The sequence below is a fragment of the Aythya ferina genome (assembly GCF_964211825.1).
Source record: "Aythya ferina genome assembly, chromosome: 1".
Classification (NCBI taxonomy): domain Eukaryota; kingdom Metazoa; phylum Chordata; class Aves; order Anseriformes; family Anatidae; genus Aythya; species Aythya ferina.
In genome coordinates, this window is record NC_140296.1 from 122,264,068 (window position 1) to 122,277,095 (window position 13,028).

A 13,028-nucleotide genomic window follows, 5' to 3' on the forward strand; every position below is an offset into this window, starting at 1 on the left:
TTTTAGCCCTGTAGCATGGTGAGAGAAGCAGATGAACGTGGAGATGTGAATTCCCCACCCACCAGCTTCAGAGGATGAAGGTGAGTGCATGGGGACATATCAGGGATGACCAGAGCCCCTCCGAGGCCATGGGTAGGTGCTGGCACAGCCTGGTGAAGCAGGGTGCAGCTCTTCCTTTCACACAGCAGCCTGAGGGCCCATCCTCTGGGTCTGGGCATGCAGGGTGCCCTCACAAGCTGCAGCAGGTAGCTGCAGGACTGTTGACTCCCTGCTCCCCTTCCCGAGAAAGGGAAAAGGCCCTCCTCCTGGATGTGGGGCTCCAGAGACCAAGCTGATACCCGTGAGATCCACTTTTCTTACAGCTGCTTTCCTACATGTGGTTTCTTAGACTCGGTGCGTGAGACAGGGATATATAAGCTGCAAACTTGTTGGGTTTGTGTGCTTTTTTGTTTTGTTTTTTAATTCATAAAACATGAGAAGCCTGTTCTCTAATAATCTCCATTACTGCTATATTGGCATCCTCTCGGTAGGATTTGCAACAGGATAGCCCATGGGCTACAAGTTTCTTGGATCGATTTCAGCTTGCCTTCCCTGTGGCTCTGCTATGGCCTCTCTGGTTACCATCTGTAGCTGTGCTGAAACCCAAATCAGCAACAAACACTGTGCCTTATGCTGCTGGTGCCTGTGGGAGGGCAGGGAGGAGTGCCACCTGCAAATGCTCCTTTGCCTTCACAGAGGAGCCCTGCAAGTCTGAGTGCTAGGACCTGCAACTCAATCCACAGGTGTGACCTCTGGTAAATCAAGCTGAGTATCCCAAGTTTCTAATTCCTCTGCATTATTAATGTCTGGTTCAGGAATTAACATGGGTTGGGCTCTGCTCGTGGACCTATGCACTCATCTCAAATGTGAGCTTATCCAAAGTTTGGAGATGGCTAAAGGCAGGATTTGGAGTTTTTATTACCGTTATTGAAAAAAAAAAAAAATACTATGATGTTATGATCCAGGGGCAAACATCCCCATAGACTGGTGGGTCCCATGTTTGTCTTGTATCTGTTCTCTCAATGGAAAAATTGTGTACTTAGGGTCAAGGGGAATTTTATGTTGGTGTCAGGATTCAGGTGAAGTTTAGGTTATCTCAGATTCTTTAATGTGAAATAACCCAGAGAGGGGATTAAAATTTTTGAGAGAAAGCAAGCTAGACAGAGGACTCGGAAAACACGACCTCTGACGAACATGTTAGATCAGCATGAGCTAACCAGTGAGGCAATCAGGTACTGCCCGTGACCTTTAGCTTTGGAAGATGAAGGCTTTAGGGAAATGCGTTACCTACTTAGTCAGCATCCCCTAAATCTGGTTCCAAGAGGCTGGGTGATCAAAGCCCTGCTGTACTGCTGTGGGAGAAGGCACAGAGGTAGGCACTCCTGTATACAAGTGTGTGGTCCAGAGAAGAACAATGGTTTTCCACTTAAGATGTAGCTGGAGTTCCCTAGGCTCTGTGATGAATCCTCACCAATTAGCACATGGTATTTTAGGCTTCAGTATGGTGGGAAGGAGGGTAATACCTGTGCTGTTAAGCCTGCAGATTGGTGGCCTTCCCCGTTCAGCAGTAAATCCTACCCTTTGGCTCAACTTTAACCTTTTCTTTCTGATTTAGGGCAGAAGTCTATTCTCACAGTCAAACTGGTGTAAAAACTCTTGCAAGAGTGAGTAAGATCTCAGCTACCCAGTGTTCAGCACTTAGATGCAGTACTTCAGTACTTGGGTTACCTTTTTATTACACTGCAATCTTTCTTTAAGGCATTCCTTTTTATAGTTGCAATGACCCAGTTCATACTCATTAACCTGGGTAGACTGGCAGCAAGGATCTTGGCTTTCCTGCCCCAGCCACATCAAACAAAAATCCTGCATCACCAGAGGCACAAGTACTGTCTGCCAGCAGGAGCCATAGGTGAGAGCTGCATCCAGCTGCACAGATGTTTTTTTTTGCCCCAGCCTTTTCTCTTATGTCTATGAGAGACCTCTTGTAATCTGCTGCGCTGATCCAGAGCAGAGGAAACGGGGCTCCCCATGGCATGACAGCAGGGCAGAAATTTGAGAAGATAAGCATGGGAGGTGGAGCACCCAATTTTGCCCTGAGGTCCTGAAGATGTTCAGATGCGTGGGTGCTGCCACCTTTTCACTGCACTCCAGTTTGCTACAGGGGCTTCATGTCACCCTGCCTTGATGTCCTGTCGTGCACTAGCTTGTTCTGCTGTGTTTTTGTTTTCTCGTTCCCTTAGAAGCTGATTTCAGGATTGCCAGGTGGTCACAGGCTATGGAAGCATCTGTGTTTTGTTATAGGAGACTCTAGAAGCAGTGCTAGGATCTATCAGGCTCCTGGTGCACTGCTGCCTGTGTTGACAACATGGACAAAAAGTATTTCCAAAACTCAAATGGAGATCGGACTCCTTTGGACAAGCAGTAAACAAATCTCCCCTCCTCCTTCACCCAAACAACTCTATTTTCCTTTGTCTCCTCAAAGAGGGTTTTATCCTTTTATTACTCTGTTCTCTGTCACCTGGGAGAGGCAGAAAGCCAACACAACAGATCCATCTTTCTCAGGGTGGAAGCTCTCCCCAGAGCCTCAGCATATTCATGAAATCCAACACCTCAGAGAACCACCCACCTAGCTCATGTGAAAACCATTTCTTGAAAGATCATATAAAACAGCCTGTTGTGCAACGCTCAGAACATCAAATAACCCTCTTATTTGTAGTATATACACTTGCAACAATAAACCTCCCTTTTGAACTTGATTGACCAATATAGATTAAAAGGCTTTTTCCTGTTAATCAACATCTGAATTTGTTGTTTAAGCATTCAGTGCTTTGGTTTGACGAGGGCTGGTCTGGTGACTTCCCATAGGACGAGCTGATGAGGTTTGCAAAACCTTCTGCTTCCTCCGCTGTGGCTCTGTGGAAGGAGAGGTACCGCTCCAGTTTAATAACGCTGGCGTTTTGCTCAACACGCCCTGCTTGCACCAGGAAGCCTTTGTGACAGCTGCATTTTTAAGTTTGCAAGTACAACTGGAAAATGTCACCCCAAAAGTGAAGGGAGAGGGAAGGGCCACCACAACTGATCTGCTTAGGCTGAGCTGAGCCAGGAGGGGAATTCTGCCCTACCTCCCAGTCCTGTCAGCAGGCATGACCATTATGCCTCCTCCATCACCCTGCTTATTCCCCCACCGCCACTTATTTCGGCTTGAGAGCAGCCAACCCCCTCCGCTTCTTCCCCAGTCTTCTCTGAGTCTCCGTCTTCATTGCCAGTGACTTCCTCAGGGCAAGGAAATAGTTTCTTTCACATGTCTGTACAATGCCTGGAGAATCATTTGCATGTTTTTATGGGCAGTCCTTGCCCTTGCCTGGAGATGCATGAAAAGAGGTTTGAATGGGTGTGACGTGCATTTAGCTCTCCAGAACATACCTCGGGGAAGCAGTCTGGTGAGCTTGGCAATGCCCTTGGAGAGGTTTGTGTGCGCGCTGTAAGGGTAATAAGCTGAGAAGAATGAGACAAGGCTGGTGTTTGTTATTCCTGTCTTCCTACTCACCGGGGCATAAATAACAGAGGAAGCTCTCACTGTTTATGTAGGAACTGGAAGCAAGGCAAAGTTTGCTCATCTTCCCATTGGGATAGCTTGGAGAAGACTCATTTTTAAGCTGTTCTCATCACTAGCTCTTTGCACAAGCTATATGCATATATATATATATATATTTTTTTAACCTCAGCAGGGTCTTATTCTTAAAATTTCCAAGTGTGAGTATTCCAAAAGAGCTATCCTAGCAAACCTTCCTTGTGGGAGTACTGCTTTTACTCTCTCTCAGAAGAATTTTGTTGGTTTAGCTGATCTTGATAAATGGAACAAAAATGACCACATATTGGCAAAAAGACATATAAGTGGATTCAACAGCATTTGCATTAAGGTTTTGGCCGTTACAGAAATTTCAACTTATCTGCCAAAAAAAAAAAAAAAAAAAAAAAGAAAGAAAGAAGTGCCTTAACAATAATTGCTATTCTGGCACAAAAAAGACTTTTACTGACTTATCTTACAATGAATTTTCCCAGGTATTTACTAAACTCATGATTAGCCTCTCCCCACAAGGTACTTCCATTGTAACTACAGACCAGGCTTGAGACAGCTAGCACATCCAGCTCTCCTCCTGAACAGTGATACACTGAACAGGAGCTGAACTCTTACACTGAGCCAAAACAAAATCCTCAGACTTCTTAAAACTGGGAGAATTCAGCTCTGGAAATGCTGTGTCTGGTGATTTTTTGCTTTTATCTGCAGGAGAGGAGACTGATGGATTTGAGCATTAGATCAGAACATCTTGAGGCTTAAGGGTGGATCTCAATTATACAGCTCAGGTCTATCACAAACCATAATGGGCTCTCTGCATTGTTTCTTGAGGACGTGCCCGTGCAGACAATAGCTATGTGCTGGCAAGCTGGAGTCTTAACCTATCTAAACACTATGTAATCAAAAAAAAAAAAAAAATCACAGTGGGGAATGGGGAGCTGGGCTGCTGGTAAGGAATGTACTTGGCAGATACCTGTGGGCCTTGAGAGAGCAACGTCATGCAAGGAGCAAAGAACTTTCTCCCAGGGTATGTGCTCTCTCCTCTGGGCTGCTCCCCTGATCCACAGTCTCCACTGTAATTGCATTTTGGAGTGTTAGAGGTGCTACAGCCCCAGGGGACACTGCTTTTTCAGCAGCCTGGGAGAAAGAACAAAGAGGGCAACAGGAAAGCACCCAGAGCAGAGCCCAGCAGGAGACACCTTGCTCCATCAGGGAACAATCCAAAAGTACAAGTCAGCAGATTTGCCATAATTTCCAGTGCTGCTAAACCAACATTATGGTCCTAGTAAAAGTATGTGTTGCATGAATGTAAAGCTGAAGCTGCCCAAAAATAAATGCTCCCAGAAATACATTTAAAAGGAACCATTGGTATCCTGGTGAACTTCAGCTTGCCCAAAAATTCAGGTTTTTGATTTCTTTATTTTTTTCTCCTCCTCCCTCCCCCTTGCACAATGTAGATAATGGCACGATGGGGTTCTGCGTGTGGGACCTCTTCTTCCTAATCTGGATGTTGTCACTCAGGCAGAGCCTCTGCTCAGCTCTTATCTCAGGCAGCCAGAAGCAGTGCCCAGAAGTGTGACGGCCACACAATAGCCTGCCTGGTACGATGGGGTGGAGGTGGGCATCTCCCGATAGGCAAGAAAGGACCTGGAGCAGTCATCTCCCCAAACCTTTCCTTGGTGGCTGGCTCTGCCCTGGAAAACAGGACTGTGGGATTTGCACATCTGGATGAGACATCCCAGGTCTCTGCCTGGTTTGATTCAGAGCCACTGCTGCTCCACGTTAAGTTTTGGAAGGAGGATGAGCTGTCTGCTGCCCTGGCCAGGGGCTGGGCTCACACAGTGGGGACAACATCCAGACACCCTCCCCTGGGTATGTCATGCATCAGCACCCAGTCAAACCTTTTCTTTGCAAGGCTCGCTGAAGTTAGGAGAGGGTGTTAGGCTGGGCTCTTTGTGACAAAGGGCTGAATGGATTTCGAAGTACCTGCTTTAAAGACTTGCTCTGCTTCAACATGCAGAGGAAACATGCTCAAGATCTTGATGACCTCCAAGTCTGCTTTTTAAGCTCATTTACTTGCATTCTGAACACATACACAAAATTAATTGTGTGTGTGTGTGGAAGGCAGCAAGCAACCATGTTAGCCATGTCTGTCATCTGAGTTCTCCCTCTCCCTCATCAATTCTCTTCTTGTAATTAATTTTCTTACTTTTTCCTGTAGGGGGTAAAATTACAGAGTGTTGATAGGCAGCTCTTCTGTCCCAGAACAAGTGCTCAGTGCTAATAGGTCGGTTTTAAAATCGTGTTACAGATGAGAAGGCCTCATAAACTCAAAATGAAAGCCTACAGCTGGTCAGCATTTCGCTTACCCATATCTATCCGAGCTGCTCTGGGAACACAAGTTACCTTTGGGCTATCACCCATCTGCACAGAACAATTTTGCTGCTGAGTGTGCTTTTCTTACTAAGGGCAACTGCTCATCTCAGGGCTATAATGATCCTGATGTACTCCCGAGATGAACTGCAACCCACTGTTCTGGCAGTTCTCTTGCCTTATTTCCCTGCCACAAGAGCTGGAATGAATTGTGTTTGTTGGCGGAGCTTATTTCTGTTGGCTTTCCACTTAAGGCAGTGGAGGATTTTATGGAGATATCTTGTCTGTTTCAAAACCTTTTTATAATCCTCATATTTCCCACTGGTTACATTGCCCTGAAATAGCTCCACATATAAACACCGATCATGTGTATGTGCTTCTTATTTCCCAGGGCACAAAACTCACCATGTAAATGCAGTCTAGGAGAACTACTGTGGGACTGCACCTCCTGGCTTACCTGGCTGTGGCTGGGATAGCTGACATCCTTGCTCTTTACAAGACATCTTGCACCCCCCAGCAAAGGAGACAATTTCTTCTGCATGTAAACTGCATGAATCAGGAGTATTGCTGAGCATCAGGGATTGGGACCACCTTCAGACTGTCCCAAATGCAGTGGGATTGGGGTGTTTCCTAGTCTAGCCACTTCTGCAGGACCCCAGGAGCATCTTGAGTTCCTACCTCTGTGCTTCAGTCTGGTAATGGAGACATGAGCGCTTCCTTACCATTTCCAGGTGTGCAGAATGCTTTTCCAAACAGCCGTGAATCATACGGGTATTATAAGCTCTGGGACCTCTATAGGGGCAATACATGATTACCAACAAATCTGGGGACTCTTGGTTTCCAAGCTGTGGTGGCAATGCTGCCTTGTGCTGGCAATGCTGTCTGTGTGGACCTGCTGTGAGAGCAGGTCCCAGAGAAAAACTCGCAAGGAGTTTTCAGACAACAAAAGAGAGGAGCTGCTAGACTGTCTGCTCTGTAGTGCTTGCCTTATCACAATATCTGGTTCTGTAACTTTTTTTGCTAAAACCTTCATGGGGATTTAACTACCCCAAAAGTGAACTTGCACGATGCCTGACTCCCTTTCAGAGCCCAGCACTTTCAATCTTTTCTCTATAAGCCTGAGGCTGTATAGAAGAATTTCATTGGTACAGGGAAACTTATTTCAGTGCCATCCCCAACCAACAACTAGCTGACTCCTGATGCTCGAGCACTCCCATGCCAGTTCAATAAATACCAACTGAAAATGTGTCTGGTGGAAGCTCTGGAGTGAGTCTGGGCCTTCAGATGAGGGTCCTAATCCATAACCTATTACTGTGCACAGCAATTGCCAAGAGAGACCACACAGTGAGGTAAGGTTGCAGCATGCTCTCTGCTCCCTTGCATAAAGTGCCTGATTTAATGAGAAGCAAGTCCCTGATTCAGCAAAGCACTTAAGTGTTTTGATGAACCAGGGCCAGACTGAACATCTTGTGCAGAACTCAGTTGTCTAGCGAAAAAATATCAAATATTTTATTGATGGATGCAGACTTAAATGAAATTTAAAGACGCGGCTATTTAGGGCTGTAGGTGCCCAAACTCATATTGTTCATTTTTTATTGTATTAAAGTAATCATCTCTACGGGAACAGAACCAGCCACCTCCAGAAAATCCATCCTTGTTGTGCTGGGAAGAATATTCTCAGTCTTCCCCAAGTGCCCTGTCAATTAGATGGCTTGTGGAGTAGCTAGCCCAGAAATTCAGCACATTCAGGCTATTTCAATAAGTTTGAGCTGTATCTTCTCTTTTACTGCCAAGAACACACAGCTTTAGTAGCCCTGTTGGGTGTACAACGTTGGGGGGAGCGAGGCACAGCTCTTGTAGACCAGATCAGGTATCAGATCAAGAGAGTGAGCTCCATCAGAGCACCATCAGGCAGATCTCAGGATCCTGCTGTCATCGTTGCTTGGCAATCAGTCAACAGGCAAGGCGATGAGCTCTGTGCAGACCTTGGTCTCCAGGGGTAGCTCAGGCGCAGCCTCAGCCAAGTCCCAGCCAGGAGGATCTCCATCAGCTTGCTTTCCTCTCCTTAACACCTCCCAGTGCCCTACAAGAGAGTGCTTTCAATCTCAGAACATTAATTTTGTAAAAAGAAGCATTAAGGTGTCACGGAAGTGCCAAAGCTGAGACCGTTACAGATAGAAATTGCAGTTCTACATTTTAATGTTACTGATGTAGTAACAAGAGAGCTGCCTTTGAATTGGCACCGTCTCCTCCTTTTTATGCGACTCCATCCAATCCTTCCTGTGGTCTCAGGGATTGCACCGGCTGTGTCATGTTCAGCAAATGGTCCAGGATTTCACAGAACTCAAGGCCAAGTGTTTTATTCTTGACCAGATTTGACTTCATGCTTGTAAACCAAGAATACAAAGTATGGGATAGGTATTCATGGGGCAAACCTTTTGGGGAACAAAATGGAGTGGATAAAATGAATTTGGCAGAGATCAGAATGATGAAGATAAACCTTGGTCTACAGAAACTTGCTCCCTCTTATCAGGCAGCATTTCACCTGAAACGCTGAATGCAGCAGCCTGTTGTATCTGAAGACTGCACCACAGCATGTGTGCAGACAGGTGGAAAGATGAGAGGCTGGACTTTTGGCACATCCTGACCTCGTGATGGTTCTCTTTGAAAACGTCACATTTTCCTAATGCAAATTTCTAATAGGAAGCTATCAAATGGGAAGGGAAAAATAAAGAGCACATTAAGACATTTTTAGCTCAATCATACGCTCTTTCAATTATGCCCATAGAGCCACTAATGCTCAAAACTTTGCAGAGAAGCAGTGAGCTGGGTGGCACTTGGTTTATCTGCTTTGGAACCGTGAAGTGCACAGAAGACCCTGGACAGCTACAAAGTGTGATTCCAGGGAGTCTGGGGATTTCAAAGCTGCTTTATCTTCCAGATAGCTAACTGGCAAAGAAGGGCGAATTAAAAACAGTGTCAGTAACTAAAAATGGAATGATAGATTATGGTGTGTATTTTTTTCATTATAAAAACAAGGCATCACAAGGAGGTTACAGCTTTAAATGTCTCGAACTCCTAGAGCACAAGTTTTAAATCATTTTATTTGTGGATTACTAATTATTTTTTTTTTTTCCTGGGGAAGTGCAAATCCTTGAATGGCATGTTTGAATGTACTGTCAATGGCTTTGCTTTTCTTGCTCTCCCAGCATCCCCCTGCTAGTCATCTTTGGGGCATTGTCAACCATCATTGAAAGCCCTTCATCGAGCAGTTAGACAGGACCCCAACTCTCTTAAATTCCATACTTTGACGTGATTTGTGGCAAGCCTCTGCCACCTCCTCAGTAAAGCAGAAGAGAACAAAAGGAGAAGAAGAAAAACAAAAACAAACCAACCCTACCACACTTTCAACTTACTATTGAGAAAGGCTGAGCAGCTAAAGTTCCCACCTACGGAAGTACCAAGTGCCTAGGAATTTTATATAAGCGTAACGCTGAGGCACTCAAAATGACTGGAATGTCTGATATTTCTGCCCTTTGCCTCTGCAACCCACAATGTTGTGGCTCTGAATGAAGGTAGTACCATTCGTGTGCAGTGGCAAAGGATAGAAGCCTAATTTTCAAAGGGACTTTAAGAACTCTTTGTCATGTTTTTTGCAAATGGCATTTGAATGACTTAGTTGAAAGGCTTCAGAAAAACGCAAAGTGCTGTCAAAAATGCAAAATGTTGTATCCGTCAGCCAGAGGGAGGGGAAAAAAGTGCACGAAGAAAGTTAGCCAAGCCTGACTGGCTGTAGTGGATCTTGATCTTTGCTCACTCCATAGTTACATATTGTTTTCTCATTTTAATACAGTCACAGCCTTATCTCTTAAAGTGATCTCATTAAAGGCAGGAGACAAGCCAGCAGGGGGTGTGAGACCTGTAATTGCAGTTGGACTGTGGAGAGAAATAAGTTACATACAATCACCTGGGGTTCTCCGTGTCCCCTATTAAGTGAATCCTCTTTGATTGCCTTTCTAAACTGCATTTATATAGACATCTCACGGAGGAACACAGCTCACTTTATCTGCATTGCTGCTGTTTTTACTGCCTACTTTATTGTGCTGTACGCAACTCCATTCTCCGGAGAGAATGGATTATTATTATTTTGCTAAGTGGGAGCTGCGGGAGATGTGATGGTTGGACTTGATGATCTTGAAGGTCTTTTTGAACCTTGACGATTCTATGATTCTTCTCTGATGTGAAGGACGTTGTACTGCCCACAGGCAAACCACCCCAGTGTGTGTGTATTACTTGCCACTGAAGCAGCAGCTGTGGTTTCCAAGGTGAAGGCCAAAGCATGGCTCTAGTTACAGCATGTGAAAAATGCTCATGGACGCAGTAGATCTCACAGAAAGAAAAATGAGGTGGGAGATGACCTTCTTTCCTATTCCAAGATGGTATCTAACATCCTAGCTTTCCCAGCAAACATAGCCCTAAGCTACAGCAGTTGCAAATGGATAAAGGTTTGTTTCTCTACGTCAAGCTACATGCAGGTTGCTACCAAAAGCAGGAATACGCCTGAGCAGAAGCTGTTGTCCCTAACACCAAGAGCAAAGGGCTGTCAGAGCCTTGGACATTTACCTGGAATCTGCTAAACCTTTTCTGCCTGTCTTCCCTTTGACTCCATTTTTCCCATCCCTAAAATGGACTTAATAAAACTCCCTGCTGTAAAGCACCCTTGGGTTCTCAAAGTAAAAAATGTTACAGAAAGATGGTGCAATGGACAAGCTATTGATAACAGCAGCCAGCAGCAGGCATTCATATAGTGCCCTGTGCTATCTACTGAAGGCCCACCCTTTTCAGTAATCTGTTGTTTCCTCCCCCTGGAATCTGACAGCCCTTCAGCACCCCACAAGGAGGGCGGGGAAAAACAACCTCTTGCCTCAGATCTTCAGAAAGGATTCATGATTACTCACAGGATGAACTGAGAGGGACATGCAAGCCAAAGAGCAGGATTTTTCAGGCATTAAAAACTGACTTGGACCTAATCCACTGGCAGGAGTGAAGTTCCCTGTATGTTATCTCTGCTTCTCCTAGTCATCATGCCAAGGTATCAAAAAGAGTTTTGTAATTGCTTGTAGATACTGAAAACAGAGTTCTCTTGATTTTTCTTAATCTCTCTGGTACCTATTATGGGAGGAGAACACAAGTGTGCTACCCTCTGTGCCTGGTCTTAGATAATAAAATTTCCTTTGATCCATATGGATTTGCCCTCTGTTTAACTCACTGCCAGCAAGAGAACGTTTTTCTCCTGGAAGAGATGCTAGGTATAAGTTTATAGCATCAGAGTTGGACCCTCTGGTTTTAAGTCAGGAAGAAATGGCAACACGTCAACTATCTCAAAGCAAAAGATGGATGAAATTCATAGCGTTCCAGCTCAGCTATATTGTTAGCATAACATCTGTTTCACATCAAGGGGCAAAATGGCTTAGAAGTTGTCTGGAGATCTTCTGTTAATGTCCTATTGATGATGCTTTACAGCCACATTGAAGGAAACTGAAGCTTGATACAGTAAACTGCTGTTAAGGATTGAAAATGAAGTGAATGGGTGATTTCAGACTGAAATTTCTACCCAGTTCCTAATTCCTAGCTGGTTTCCTTCTCTCCACCCACAGGCAAGTGCTAGTGTTTTCATGGGAAAGAAAACCTCAAAGATGAGTAATAGGAACTAAATGGGAGTTCTGCCTTGAGGTCAAGATGGTGCAGCCTGGGAGGGAGACTGCTGCTCAGGTACCATGGGTTTTATAGGTAAACTGAAAGATCCAGCCTCCAAGTCTGCCAGATCTATGCCAGATCCAATACAGACCATTAGTGGGATAAAACAGAGCTTACAAAGCAGACTAAAAACATGGCTCTGAAACACTTTCCTGCCATCTACAATTGCATCTGAGCTCATCACAGGTTTTTACTTTAAAGTTCACTATGTTGACTCCCAGAAGTGCCTCGGTATGGAACGGGCCAAGCCATTTCTAAGTCCAGCTGGAATCCCAAGATGGATCAATGTTCATTTGTCTGCCCATACACCATCAGAAGCTCCAAAAGCAAGTCCAGGACACAGTGACAGCATCAAGCTCTACCACTGGTGCAGTGCCTCCCACCAGCCTTCAAAACAGTCATCTACCATGGTTGTGGTGGCATCCCTTCCTGTTACATACACGGGCCTGTGGGCAAACAGTTTGATCAGAAAGCTCTTGTCCAGGACTTTTTTACAGCCACAGTTCAGTTCTCTTCTGTTGAGGGCAGCTTCAACCCCTACTTACCTCAAAAGAACTGTACTTACCTAAATGTAAGTTTCCATACTTACCTACTTCTATGCTTGCTTATCTAAATGTAAGTTTTCCTCTTCCACAGCAGTGTTCCCTATGCCCCCAGCTATAATTCAATGTGCTTGGGGCCCTCAGCAAGTGCAGCCTCCTGCAGGGAAGAGGCTCCCAAAATACTTCCTTGGTGGCTCTCCCTGGGCATTTCCAGGTGCATAGAGGGTCCTCATGGTTCTTCTAAGCTGTCAAGAATGAGAAAGATCATGAACTGATTATCTTTGCCGGAGTGTAAAGAGAGAAGTAAGGATCAAATGCTCTGAGCTACAGTTTCTGCGTCTCTTTGCCATGTTTTTGAATGTAAAGCAACTATGGGTACCACCACATCGTTAGGTGCTCTGAGCAGCAGAGGGCATAGAAATACACTCCATAACTCTTCCCTGTGGTCCCGGCTGCCGTTTGCAGTCATCACAAAGCGTTAAAGCTGCGGTTTTGACCAGTATTTATCCATCTCCTAGCACAAACAACGAGCTTTAACCTGAGGAGGCGTGAAAACACTTCGGCTGCCACGTCTACCCAGCGTAGCCCGACGGCAACAGCAGGGTCAGGCGGGGGCCCCGGGGAGGCACCCAGCCCCTCACGGCAGGCTCCCCCGGTACCTCGGGGGTCCCTCGGGGGTCCCCACGGCTGCCTATGAGGGGACACAGCCCGGTGGGCGACCCCTCACGGGGCAGCAGCGC

At 45.6% G+C, this 13,028-nt stretch overlaps 1 long non-coding RNA gene across 1 annotated transcript; it reads left to right on the forward strand.

Moving 5' to 3' along the window:
- The first annotated feature begins 12 nt into the window (after positions 1–12).
- LOC311425135 lies at positions 13–12,815 on the forward strand. Its single transcript, XR_014686236.1, has 2 exons — positions 13–80; positions 7,596–12,815. It is a non-coding gene; the product is annotated as an uncharacterized lncRNA (long non-coding RNA).
- The last annotated feature ends 213 nt before the right edge of the window (positions 12,816–13,028 follow it).